This window comes from Monodelphis domestica, chromosome 1, assembly GCF_027887165.1.
Source record: "Monodelphis domestica isolate mMonDom1 chromosome 1, mMonDom1.pri, whole genome shotgun sequence".
Taxonomy (NCBI): domain Eukaryota; kingdom Metazoa; phylum Chordata; class Mammalia; order Didelphimorphia; family Didelphidae; genus Monodelphis; species Monodelphis domestica.
Genome location: NC_077227.1, coordinates 722,342,416 through 722,357,485, shown reverse-complemented (window position 1 = coordinate 722,357,485; position 15,070 = coordinate 722,342,416).

The window sequence follows — 15,070 nt, the reverse complement described above, 5'->3', positions numbered from 1 at the left end:
CCCACTCTCCCCTCTCTCTTCCATACCCCCATACAAACTTCACATTATTCCCCTGTTTTCCAATTTCTCATTTCCTTTCCCAATAAATATTACAGTTTTTGGCAGAACCAGCTAGTTTTTCCAACCTATTTTTTCAAGAATTTGGGGAAAAGAAGGCAATTGGTGTTGTCAGAGAAGTTGGGCCTGCATACATTTCAAAAGCCTGTGTGACTGTGAAAAGTAACCATTTTGAGAGCAGTGTTGAGTGCAACTAATTTGCCAGTGATACCACACCCAAAAGAAACCACTCCTCCTGATGGGAGGAGGCGACTCTTAAAGGGCCAGACTTAAAAACATTTTTCTGTTGCAAAAAGCTTTTCAAGATAAAAGACGGCAAACAAACTATTACTTGCCATGGGTTATCTAGCCTGGATTGGATATTTCTTTTATATGTTTTACAACTTATTTTTTGTCATGATTCCAGATTATATTTATTTTCTGCTTAGCATCTATGAAAGTTTGCAATGGCTTTGTATCGCTTGATTTCATTCATTCCCACATATTCTGGAGCGTTATTCTTCTTAACCCAATTATACTATGCCCTAAAAAAAGGTGTGCATCTAATTTATGGAAAAAAACCCAAAAGATAATGAAATGGCTGTGATGATTTTAGTCATAAAAGAGGAGATGATGCAATTAAAGGAAATTATGAAGCAACTGACTGAAGAGAAGCAATGTGGCAAAGGTATTAACACACAACAAGACATACCTAAAAAAAAAACAATGTAGTTCAGCAAGAAAATACAGATGGGGCTGAAGGTGGAATACCAATATTGCCACTAAGAGATTAAACAAGCCTACAATCAGATAGTGGCATAATTCATATTAAAACACATAAACCATTTACAACAGCTGACCTTGAAAGTCTGAAAAAACAGATGCCTTCCTGGTTTTCAGAACCGATGAGATGTTTAAAAGAATTTAAAAGAGCAATTAGGCTTTATGATCCAGATTTCCAGGACACTGACATTCTTCTCTCAGAATTATTTTCAAAACGGGAAAAACAACAATTCATTGATGAAACAAGAAACAATCCAAATTTAACATTATGGCCAGAGGAAGGAACAGACTTAGTTATCTAAAAATGAAAATCTACGTTACCTAAGAAAGGCCAGAGAAGATCTATTAGAGGCAATGAAAAGTTTTTCAAAAAGACCAGATACTTGGGGAAAATTTGAGAAATTGAGATAGGAAAGTGGGGAACATCCATCAAAGTTCCTCAATAGAGTGATTGAAGTAACAGAGGCTGTGCTTGGATTTGAAAATTTAACTGAACAAAATCTCCAACACATAAGAAGACAATTTGTGAAAGGCAGTAACACACCTATTAGATCATATTTTAAACTTCAATGCCCAGATTGGGAAACACTAAGTCTGGAAGATTTAAGAAAAACTGCAACTTACATATTTTCAGATCATAAAGAAATGCTAGAGGAAAAGGATGAAAAAATAAAAGAGCTTAAAGCCAAGCTCAAGGAGACAAATAGCTCAAGTAAATATAAAGAAATTGAAGAAATAAAAAATCTAGCCCCTCTGCAATCATACAAACCACAAGAAATTACATACAAAGTAATCAAAGGAGAAATGTACCTAGATGGTTCCTCTGTGGAAAAATGGGTCACATGGTTCGAGACTGTTATTTAAAGGCACAATTATTCCAAGCTAATAACAAACAGAGGTCTTGGAAAAGCAATGTAAAGTATAGCAGCAATAATACACAAACAAATGCAAAATGTTGTGATTGTAATTGCAAGAAATCATTGCAAGCACCACATTTAGAAACCATGGAGAGATATATCCAACAAGGAGTGAAACCACATTATTTGCAAGTAGTCTCAGGTGCTGCCAAACAAAGTCAGTTATGAAGCCAGGTGCATGGGGTAACATCAAAAAGGAAAAATGGGAAAGGAAAAGGGAAAAATGAAAAGGAAGGAGATTGCATGCAAATAGAACTTGAGGTTGCAAAAGCACAAAATAAAACTAAAGAACAGTTAGAAGAAGAAATCCAATTAGATAATGATGTAACAGAGATTAAAGAGAAAATTTTTGGAACAGTGGAACAATCTACAAATAAAGAGGAAGAAACAGAACTGGCAACAGTCTGTAATACACAAACTGTAAATGAATTAAGTGAAGCACATGAGCTAAGAACAGAAGAGTCCAATGGGGAGGAAAATGCAATAACAGAGAACATTCAAATTAGCAGACCTCCGGGAGACAAAGAATCGGAGAGCAGGGATGATATTACAAAAGAAAATACCAATGATATAATAGAAAAGTCAACCTTAAATCCTTATGCAGAAGAATTCCAACCAATAGTAACTGCACAAGAAAAAGCAAACACAAACATTATTATGCCATCCTTAAGTCTCCATGATAATGCAAATCCCTTGCAAACTTATGATGGATTGCAAAATGAATGTTCAGAGCAACAAGAAAAGTATGTAGCAGAAGAACAAAACTGGGATTTGAACAAAATAGAAATAGAGGTGTCTATGGTCCAAGTGTGCCAACAAAATGAGAACCCAGAACCAAGGGTCATGATAAAAGTGGGTAATGAGATCTACCCAGCTCTTATAGATACAGGGGCAACTAAATCTGTTTTAAAAACATCTCCTGAAGACAGCCAAATCACGTTACATACAAGTAAAAGAACTTGCAAAAGACTTGGGGAATATAGAAATCACCAAGCAAGAGTCAATACAAGACACGAATCACACAGAATCACTATATTCAATAATGTTTGATTCAGAAAATGAAGAAGACCAAGAACCTTATGAATATACCAAACCTTATGATCAAGATCACAAAGCTTTACAAGAGGGGGCGACAGATGATTTCATTAACAACTCAAATCAAGAACAAACGATCCAGTCAGAAGAGTTAGTTAAGGAAATAAACTACACAATCTCATTAGAAGAAATGCTGGCAGCATTGGGAGTCAAGAATTACCAAGAACTTTGTGAAAAGTATGAGGAAGTAGATAAAGACACTAAATTTGCAGTACAACAAAATCATATACCTGATCCAAAACAAAGAGAAGAAGAAGCAAACAGCGTAATGATCCTATCACATCTTCCTTTCTCTGACATAGAACTTTTCACAAACTAGACTGTCAATTAACAAAATATATACAAGCTTTACAGACAAGAATAGCAGAGTTGCATGAAATGGGCTTGATACAACAAACAGTACCCCTGGATTATAATTTGCACAACATCAAACCGGGAGACATAGTATACTTAAAAAATTTCAATAGAAAATTGGCTACAGACATAAAATGGACTGGACCACATGAAGTATTTCTTACTACCCCAACAGCTATAAAAGTTGCAGGGAAAGACTCATGGTTTCACTGATCCCACATGAAACCAGAAAAAGTTCACCACTGTAACAGACATTGAAGATAATTAGACAACAGATAGTGCTGAGAAATGAAAACAAAAGCTGATTAACATAAAAAGTACACCACAAAGAAATAATAGTGACACATAATGTTTGAGACAACTTTCCAGCCCAGAGGAATAGCAACCCAGAGGAAAAGCATCCCAGAGGAAAAGATTTTAAACCAACCCAGAGGAAAAGCATCAAGAAAAGATGCTAGAGACAAGAAACAAAGAGGAAAAGTTTAAATGGACAGTTAAGACTTTGAACTTTGCAAATTTGTTTAATAGCTACTAGAGAAATGAAACAAACAAAAAGATTAAATGGACAGCTAAGACTTTGAACTTTGTAAATTTGTTTATATAAGAAGAGGACAGATAATAAAACAAGACATATGTAAGACTGAGTGTGTTGAAATAATAAAACAAAATTAATTTCACATATTAGGGAAATAGCATGCATCACTACATGGAAGTGTAGTTCCACTGCATGGAACTAACATGGAAGAAAGAAGAAATCTATCAGTCAACATGAGAAGTGGAAATCTGAAGAAACTTGATAAGTATTAATTCAACACAACACTATTAGACACAAAACAAAATCACAAACTAACATATTGAGAGACCTTGTTTACATAAGCAAGTATCTGAAATTGTATTTATGCAAAATGTAAATATGTATATTGTATTATATGTATTATATGTAAATAATTTCTATAAATAATGTATTAGTTTTAGTTAACTTAGAGTAAGTAGTATTAGCTCTAAGATTTCTTGTAATAGTTTTGTTCAACCTTTATTGTACTGAATTTATTGTAACACCCCAAAACTACCCTTGCCCAAACTTTCCTTAGAGTAGATTTAGTAAATTGGTAACTATAATATAAATAAGTGACCTTGGGAAGGTCACAACAAAAAAAAGGGGACGATTGTGGAAAGGAAACTAGACTGAAAGTTGGTGGGGGAAGGGGCAACTGGGAGTGGCAGTTGGGTCTGGTGACTAGCACTTCCTTCCTGCCGGGAGTGGCAGTTGGGTCTGGTGACTAGCACTTCCCTCCTGTCGGGTTTGGAGAGTTCCTTCCTGGTATTGGAGGAGAGAGGAGCTTGTTCAGCCCAGTCTGGTGTGGTGTGCTTCCTCTTCTTGGTTCAGCCCTAAAATTCAGGCCCAATCACTTCTGAAAGTTAGACCTATTCTTGTTTGCTTTCTATCTACTGCTAAGATTCTGAATTAGACAAAGCAGGACTGATATAGAGTAGATGGCCTGGCCTCAACTCTGAAGCTGAGGAAAAAACTCCAATCCCAACTGGTTATTAAACTTTATATTATTTGAATTCGCAGTCAGATAAGTGGACTATCTTTTCTGGTCATAGAGGGAGCTGATAAGTGGACTATCTTTTCTGGTCATAGAGGGAGCTGAACTTCAGTTCAGTCATTCAACAACAAACAGTCCTTATCGGTCCCCTGCTGCTTCCTCTCAGCAGGGGGAATCTCCCTCCTTTGCCTCACCAAGCAATATTCCCTCTCTCCCCCTCAACTACTCCATATCCCATATGAACTTCCCATTATCTCCCATTTTTTCCAATCCTCCATTTCCTTTCCCAATAAATATTACAAGGGGAAAGCCTTCCCACAATTCTTACATTCAGAAAGAATATCACCAATAGGAATTTCAAATGCTCACTAAGATGTTTCCCTCTTAACAGCCCTCCTGCAATCACTATATTAATACGATTTCTTTTCAGTATGAATTCTTTGATATCAAATAAGTTCTGAGTTATATGGGAAAGCTTTCTTATACTCCTTATATTCATATAAGCAGAAGCTTAATACCTATTTCAACACAAACTGCCAAAATTTGTTGCATTTTAACTATCTTTGCTAAGTTGATGGCTATTTGGTGATACTTCCAGATGGTTTTCATTTTTACTTTGATTACCAGAGTTTGAACAGTGTTTCAGATATATATGAATAAATTTTCTTGCCTAAGATACTTGCATATCTTATTCTTACAAATTTGAATCTATTTTTTGCAAAGTAGATGTTAGATTTTTATAGGAATTTTATGACCACAATTCTCTCACATGACCCCCTTTCCTCATATTTATTTATTCCATTTATTTTATGTTTTTATTTCCTCCTCACGCCAAACTCATCAGTTCTCTTCTTTTTCTACTAAGTGTCTTTCCATCCTATATTCATCTCAGATGGTTAAGGGTATATTTGCAAGCTCTCAAAGTCATCTACTTTTTCTAACAAGTATTTCCATATTCCATTCAAATGTTAGTGATTTGTAATAGAGTGAGGTATATATATATATATATATATATATATATATACACACTCAGCTGGTAATTTCATCCTGAGTCAATTCATTTACATATGTTACCATTTAGTTGCAATTTCACATGAGATAAACTGTGATTTTTATTAAAAGGCCAGTGAGACTACCTTTCTCAAGTGAGAAGACGAGAATAATTCTAAAATCTTTGAAGAAAGAGGAATCTTTGGAAGGGCAAGAAAAGAGAAGATTAATCACCTCTCTATTCTTCCTTTTGGAGAACAAAGTATTTACTGGAAATAATCCATATGAATGTAGTGAATGTGGAAAGGTCTTCAGGAGTAAGACACAACTCACTGTGCACCAGGATATATCTCAGACAATTCATATGCTTTATCTACAAACTATTCCCATTACAATCAATCCATCGTTTCTTGCCATGTTCCTTTGATTTTCTTACAGCCCCTTGGGGAGAATGGAACACTTCTTTTTCTGTATTCAAGGAACCTCACATATTTGCTCTTGACCTCCCAAACTGGAAAATCCCTAATCTTTTATTAAATTACAAACCAAATGTTATATTATTTCCTTTCAATTAACTGACCATATTTGATTATTTTTAAGATATAAAAATCTGCCTCCCTATAGGGTACAGGTCAAAGCTGAGGAGGTCTGCTCCTACTTTGTTGGACATTTGACACGCTTTGACTAATAAACTGATATACTCAGAAGATCAGACTTTTGTTTCCACAGTCATTTCTTCTTTCACTCACCACAAATGCCCATTGATCTAAGAAAGGTTGAATAAGTATATAATTGACATTAAGAAATGATGAAAGGAGTGGGTTCAGAAGAACCAAGTAAGACTTTTTTGAACTGAGGCAAAGTAAAGTGAGCAGAATCAGAACATTGTACCCAGAAACAACAATATTGTGATGATGATCAATTGTAAAAAAACTTAGCTACTCTCACAAAACAACGATCCATGGAAATTCCAAAGGACTCAGGATAAAAAATGAAGAGATACATGTTAAAAAATGCAGTTTTAATTGTGGAACAATCCAATGTAATGGACTTTGCTACTAGTAGCAATGCAACATGCTAGGACACTCCTAAAGGACTTATGGGAAAGAATACTGACCACATGGAGAGAAAGAATTATGGGAGTAGAAATGCAAAAGCAAAACATATGACATCACTTATAACATGTATATGTGGGTATGTGACTTAGGTTCAGCCTTTAAAAGATTGCTCTATAGCAAAAATGAATAATATGGAAATAGGTATCAAGGGATAACATTAGCAAAACCCAGTGGAATTGCTTACTGGTTCTGGGAGGTGGGAAGGAAGGAAAATGAATCATGTTAACATGGACAATTATTTTTCTTTTAATGGAGTTTTAAAGTCTCAATTCTTTAAAGGCCCGAGAAGCTTTAATAAGACCACTCTTCAACATTTTAGAATAGATATGACCAAAAATGAGCAACATAGCTCTCATTTGCATCGACCCCTCTGATTTATGTAGTCACCCGGACAGCTGCTTCTAAGACTATCTGCCTCTGGCTTCCAATATGCTTCCTTTTTTCCCAATTGGCAAATCACATCTGGTTTGGATCCCATGCCATCAATTAAAAAAAATTTTTTTTAACAACCTGCACCCTTGGCTCCTACTTCAGCCCTCTGAGCTCAAGAAGTAATATGGCTGTAGTACATTGGATGATTGAATGCCAGACCTGGAATTGGGATGGCTCGAGTTCAAATATGATATTTCCTAGTTGTGTGACTTTGGGCAAGTCACTTCATCCCATTTGCCTAGCTCTTACTCTTCTGTCTTAGAGTTATTACTAAGACAGAGAGTAAGGGTTAACAAAAAAGTAATATGACTAATTCCAATTTTACTTGCTGAAATAAAACAATGAAACTGAAATAAAGACAGCTATCATGTGCTCCTAAATCTTCTCTTCCAAGCTAAACATGCCCTTTTTCCTTCTATTGATTAGCTCAATCTGTTTACTACTAAGGTATACTTTCCTCCCTTTATCCAAACAGCCATGCTTCTTTAAAATGTGGTACTCTGAAATGGACAGGATTGTGATCAATGTTCCCAGAACCATAAGAACAAGGCAAATATGGGGAACTACTATTTCCTGTCTAAGAACACCAAGTGAAAATTATTTTTACAGCTGAAAAACATGTTTAAGGATCATTGGTTCCAAATTTGCATTTTTAGGATTGGAAGAGATTTTAGAGTCCAACTTTCTCATTTTACAAATTAGGGAACTATGACCCAGTAAAGCAAAATAATTTGCTTAAGATCAAAATGGAAGAAAATAGCAGAGCTGTATTTTGAATCCAGATCCTTGTGACTCCAAATCCAGGGCTATTCTCACTTTACTATGTTGCCATACCCTTTCTCTATAATCAGACCAAGCTATAACTGATGTTTATGGACAAAAATTATTCACAAGAGCATCCTGTGGAGGAAGCTAAGAACTGGAAACAAATTGAAATCTCACCAATAAAAATGGCATTAGAATACATTGGACTATTTTTGTAAAAATGACAAATATGAAAAAATTCAAAAAACATTGAAAGATGATTATAGACCAATGCAGTGTGAAAAAAGCAGAATCAACAAAGCATTATACACAAAGATTACAAAAATACAATTTAAAAGACGCTTAAGTCTGAGTAATTTTTAAAATGTTACCATTTTTCACAGCAGAAAAGATGGAGACCATTATAGAATAATGTTTTGTGAATTCTCAGGTAGAGTCACTATAATGAGTATTTTTTCTAACAAATATCCATTGGCAAGCAAAACAAATTCCCACATATCCAAAATATGTATTTTTTTAATATGCACCCTACAAGTCAATCACATCAATGTCAGAGGTTGGGTAGTATGATGATTCAAAATTTTGAAAGACTTGCTTTTGGGTTAGAAAAATTTGTTGACTAGGCTAGCAAAAACCAATAAATTAATTGATCAATGATCTTTCTCAGTGAGAAACTCCAAGAAATTATGCCTTGTGACATATATATATATATATATATATATATAATTTTTGAAGCTACTTTTTCAGTACTCATCTAAGTATCCCAAGACATCTCTTATTAGTGAATAGCCAATAAGGAGATGGTCCATCATTCTTTCAATTCCTCCCAAGATTACCTGGTATATGGTGGGCAATTATGTCTGAAGTCTGTGATCAGGTCTTGTCTAGTTATGTGTGACATTCTCTACTTCTCCCAGTGGAGATAGAAGGAATCTGCTCTGCTGCTAGCAGACACCTGACTTGGGTTTTTTACCAGGCAAGATAGAACCCATAATCTCATTTTTCTATCACCCTACAGTGGAAAGTATTCTAGGGTAGAACATTCCTTGAAATTCTTAAGAATGAGTATGAAGATCTGAGGAACAGATCTGAGCTTGAAAATCTAAAAATTGAAATAATTCAATATATAAGAAATAAATCTACTTAGTAGCACGCTTCTTTTTCTGGAGGTGAATGGAATTTTTCATCATGAATCTTAGGATGGTCTTGGCTCATTATACTGCTGGGAAAAGATCATTGTACAACATTGCTGAGCAATATTCTCCTGCTTCTGTTCATTTCACTTTGTATCAATTCTTGGTCTTTCTGTGTTTTTCTGAAACCATTCTGCTCACTATTTATAGCACAATAGTATTCTACTACAATCATGTACAGCTTGTTCAGTCTTTCTCTAAATGATGGACATCCTCTCAATTTACAGTTCTTTACATAAAAAGGGCTGCTATAAATACTTTCGTAAAAATAGGTTCTTTTCTTTCTAAAAAAATTTCTTTGAGATATAGATCTAGTAGTGGTATTTTTGGATCAAAGGGTATGCACATTTTCATAGCCAATTGGGCATAGTTCCAAATAGCTCTCCTGAATAGTTGGATCAGTTTACAACTCTAGCAACAATGCATTAGTGTCCCAATTTTCCCATATTCCCTCCAATATTTGTCACTTTCCTTTTCTGTCATATTAGTCAATCTGATAGTTATGAGGTAGTATCTTAGAGTTGGTTTAAGTTGCATTTCTCTAATCAATAGTGATTTGGAGCATTTTTTCCACATGAATATATATATATATATATATATATGTATATATATAGCCTTAATTTCTTTATCTGAAAATTGCCTGTTCATATCCTTTTGCCATTTATCAATTGGGAAATAATGTGTATTCTTACAAGTTTGACTCAGTTCTCTATATATTTGAGAAGAGGCCTTTCTCAGAGACCATATGCTATAAACATTTTTTTCAAGTTTTCTATTTTCCTTCTAATCTTGGTTGCATTGTTTTGCTTCTACAAAACCTTTTAAATTTAATATAACCAAAAGTATCTATTTTATATTTTGTAATTATCTTTTATTTGGTCATAAATTATTCTTTTATCCACAGGTAATTTATTTCATGCTGCCTTAATTTTTTCATAGTATGACTTTTCAAGTCTAAATCAGGTACCCATTTTGACTTTGTCTTGTTAGACTGTGAGAGATATTGTTCTATACCTAGTCTCTGCCATCCTGTTTTATAGTTTTTCCCAGCAGTTTTTGTCAAGTAATTTGTTCTTCTCCCCAAAGTTTGGATCTTTCTTTTTATCAAATACTAGATTGCTATGGCAATTTACTACTGTGTATTATGTAGCTCATGGGGTGTATGGGGTGCTCAGGGAGGGGTAGTATCTCTGGTATGGAGGGCTTGTCATGCCCTCCTAGGGCAGCTCTCCAGCCTCTGACCCCCACCTGACACCCAGCTCTCACTTGTGGCTCCCAGTAGCTGCTAGCATGCGGCAGCAGCCACACCCTGGGCAACGGCTTCAACAGGCCGGCTAAACCTTGTGAGGGTAGCCATTGGGCCGTCATGGACCCCTGGTGAACCAGGGCTTTGCTCACCCAGCATGTGAAGACTGCTTCGGCTGAACAGATGGAAGAAACCAATAAAAAGGTTCAACGGCTGAGAGGGCGATGCAGCAAAGCACTGTGGAGTGCTTAGGGTATGTTGGAGCACAAAGGACAACAAGGCCATCCAATGCAGCTGAGGAAGTCTCCAGGTGTAACAATTTTTCATGCCACTGGACCCAGGCTTTCAACGACGAGGGAGTGGGACTGTCTCTGTGCATCGACTTTTCAACTTAAATCTCCTTCACACACAAGTGTCTTTGTGCACACTCATCTATCATAGATGAAAACGGACAAAGACAATCGTCATCCTTGGTTACCAAGAGACTACTACTACTACTACTATTATGTAGCTCATCTATTCCAGTGATCCACCACTGAAATTATTGGCCAGTACCAGATTGTTTTCATGATTATTGTTTTATAATACATTTTGAGATCTGGTGAGGCCAGGCCACCTTCCTTCATTTTTTTTTTAACATTGGTTCACTTGATATTCTTGACCTTTTGCTCTTCCAGATGAATTTTATTATTTTTTTCAAGCTCTAGGAAATAAGTTTTGGTAGTTTGATTGGTATGGCATGGAATAAGTAAAGTATTTTAGGAAGAAATGTCATCTTTATTATATTAGCTCAGCTTATGCATAAATAATTAATACTTTTCCAATTCTTTAGATATGATTTCATTTGAAATGTTTTATAATTGTATTTGTATAGTTTCTAGGCTTATCTTGGTAGACAGATTGACAAGTATTTCATATTATCTACATATAATTTAAATGGAATTTCCCCCTCTGTCTCTTTCTGCTAGAAGTTCTTGCTAATATATTTTTCTATATTTTCAAACAGCTTATATAATATTAAAATAAGTTGTTCATTACATATTTTATAGAATTCACTTGCAAATTCATTGGAAGCCAGTCATTTGCTTTCTCCCTCTCATTTCCCATTTTCCCCCTTTGCAAACTCATTTATAGCTTATTCAATTTCTTTGGCTAAGTTTAAAGTTTTTTATTTTATGTTCAGTTAATCTGGCTATTACATATACAAACATATATGGATAAATATCCATACATTTAATTTAAATTGTCAGTTTTATTAGTATATTAATACAATGAATAATTTCTAGTTATGTATTTTATTTCTTCATTTGTTGTAAATTCCCCTCTTTCATTTTTGATAATGGCAATTTTATTCTCCTTGTTCTTCTTCATTTACCTTTTTCCAATGATTGAGGGGCTGGATCGCGGCACAACAAATTCTCTCAAAGCCTTTCTTTCTAGAGGCTTCAGATTTTTCTAGCTAATTCTTCCATTTTCCTCCCGCTCTTCTGCTTGGTTTCAAATCCAACAATATCATGTCCTGTTAGGATAGGATCATGGATAAGGGAAACACAAGGGGAAAAAACATATAAAAATCTACTTTATTGTTTTGGAAGAGAAAGGAATAAGGGCTGAGGGATTTACTTATGCTTATTCTTATTTTAAAAACTAACTAACTATGCTAACTAGGTTACTAAACTAAAACTTAACCAAGTTTCCTAATCTTAATCAGCAGGGGTCCAAAAAAAAAAAACCAGTGAGAGCCAGGATCTGTTGTTAGATGTCCAAGCAAGTCCTGATGTCCAAGTGAGACTGATGCTGCCAGCAGCCAGATAAAGGAACCCTTCCTCAGTTCAACACAGGGAAATCCTTTTCAGACCCTCCTCTTGACTTCCTCAGGAGACCAGAAGAAAAGTCTGGTGGGGCAAAATGGAGTCTTCCCAGATCCTCTCCTCAAGCTCCCATGTGACCCTGGGTCACGTGACACTGTCACTCATACCTAGGTTTGCCCTTTTCAGTTCTTGCACAGTTTTACAAATTGCAAGCCTTTCCATCCTTTATCACAGTCCCCACATTGGGTTTCCTATTCAAGCCTTTTTTCCACTTTAGCTTCCATTCGTATGCCGTCTCCCCTCAAAAGATTTTAGCCCCTTGTGCACAATGACTGTCTTTCTTTTTCTTCTTTGTATATTCAGCCCTTAGTACAGCACCTTGTTAAGTTACATAAGCTTCTGGGGTTTATATACCTGTGATGACATCTTAACCTTCTTACTTTGTGTGGTTCCTGGCTCTGACTTACCAGTCAACCATGACCACTGGCAGAGTCTCAGCTTGTTTTCTAGTAATCAAAAAGGATTTAAGTGCCTAATGTGCAAGACCCTATGTTAGCCTATGTTAGCCATCAGGATCATAAAGGAAAAGAAAATACTCCCTGGTTTCTAGGAGTCTACGTTTATCTGATAGAAAAAAGGCACATACACTGAGTATAAAAAATCCAAAATATACACAAAGTGAGCAATGCAGTCAAGATGGTAGAGTAGAAGGCATTTCCCCAAACTTTCCCAACATCATCTTCCAAAAACCTTTAAAATAATGTACCAAATAACATTCTGGCTGGCACAGTAAAATGAGACATTTTTCCAGACCTTAGGGCAGGGGTCCCCAAACCCCAAGGGCCACATGTGGCCCTGAGGCATTTATCCAGCCCCCACTGCACTTCTGGAAGGGGCACCTCTTTCATTGGTGGTCAGTGAGAGGAGCCCTGGATGCATCTATATCCTGTGCTCCTGGAGCACTGTATGTGGAGGCGCAGCAGAGCGAGGCATCACTCCCGGTACAGTACTACTTCCGGTGACATCATCCTTTGTGTGGAGCCTTGTTCTGAGAGTCACTGAACGAGAATGAGGCACCACACAAAGGATTATGTGGCTGCACAATGGAAGATGGTCATCATGGTGAGCGGCGACCTGGAAAGGGGATTCCTCACTGTGTATCCTGCTGCCCGGTATAGTGCTGGCAGTGATGGGTCTGTGCAAGATATGACAGGCCCATCCCAGCCAGTGCTGCAGCCTCTGCTGTCCCAGACAGCAGTATGCAGTGTCACAGGCCCAGCACTGCCTCCAGTACTGTATCCAGACATAGGATAGCAGTGATCTGGCCTGTGACATCAGTGGTGGGCCTCTACTGTGAGAAGCCCACCACTGCCACTGGGTGTTTTTAATACACCCCCTGGTTTTTTTGGGTCAAATTAATATAAGACAGTGTCTTATTTTTGGGGAAACATGGTAGTACAATGGCCCTCATACTCCCCTAGATGTACAACATAATAGGGACTGTTATGCTGTCAGTTTGTTGATTTAAATTTACTTGTTCTTTATTTTAAATATTGTATTTATTCCTATTTTGTTTTTTTACTTTAAAATAAGATATGTGCAGGGGTCATAGGGATTTGTTCATAGGTTGTTTTTTTTTTTTTTATAGTTTGGCCCTCCAACGGTCTGAGGGACAGTGAATTGGCCCCCTGTGTAAAAAGTTTGGGGAACCCTGACATTGTATGTCAAAAATTTGTCCAATCTGCAATACAAAGAACTGAGGCAGAGCTCCAAACCAAGAACTATTTATCAAAAGGACCTGGCTTCCTTTAAGGAATAGGACCTCAGATCTTTCTAATGATTTGAGATTATCCCTTCTTCCAGAAGTCTGGTTTTATAATGCTTGAAACCCATTTGATACAGGTGATACATAGTAAAATACAAAATCTCATTGTTTAGTAACCAATCCCATATATTTATGGGATGATGTATCTGTATGGGTGGTCACAGGATGAGCAAAGCAAGGCTTATCTCCACTGACCAAGTGGTTATAGGATGGCCATTTACCCATGTTAGGCAACAGACACCTAAAATTAACCTTCTTACTTTGTGTGGTTCCTGGCTCTGACTTACCAGTCAACCACGACCACTGGCAGAGTCTCAGCTTGTTTTCTAATAATCAAAAAGGATTTAAGTGCCTAATGTGCAAGACCCTATGTTAGCCATCAGGATCATAAAGGAAAAGAGTACAAGCTACAATTAAAATTTTCTCTAGCAATATACCTAGCATACACTAAAAAAACTTATAGGGAAAAATCCCTTACAGATCACTGTTTAAGATAAATGAAGGGGATTTATTTCTGATTGCCACTTAATATATTAATTAGAGATTTTTGCTTTTTATTTTTAAAAAAACTATTTCAATACATTAAAAATACTTTACTATTCTTAGAAAAAATTTTCTCTGACCTAGGGAAACGATAAATACACGTTTATCCCTGAAGATAAGTAAAGTTTTGAATTCCATAATTTCCACTTATGTGATAGTCATGCATCAAAAAAGAATTTCAGAAGTGTTCATGAAGACTGAGAACACATTTTCAATCTCGCCCTCGTCTTATCAAAAATAAAAATCCCTGGCAAATTTTTCAGGTTGTGATATAAACACATTTAATGTAATACATTTTGAGAATCTAACTACCTTCTAATTTGCATGGAGCTATTTTTTCCTCAAGGAACAAATATCACATGCAAGAAATATTGCCTCTTCTTTGTTTTTCAATGTAATAATATTTCAGAAG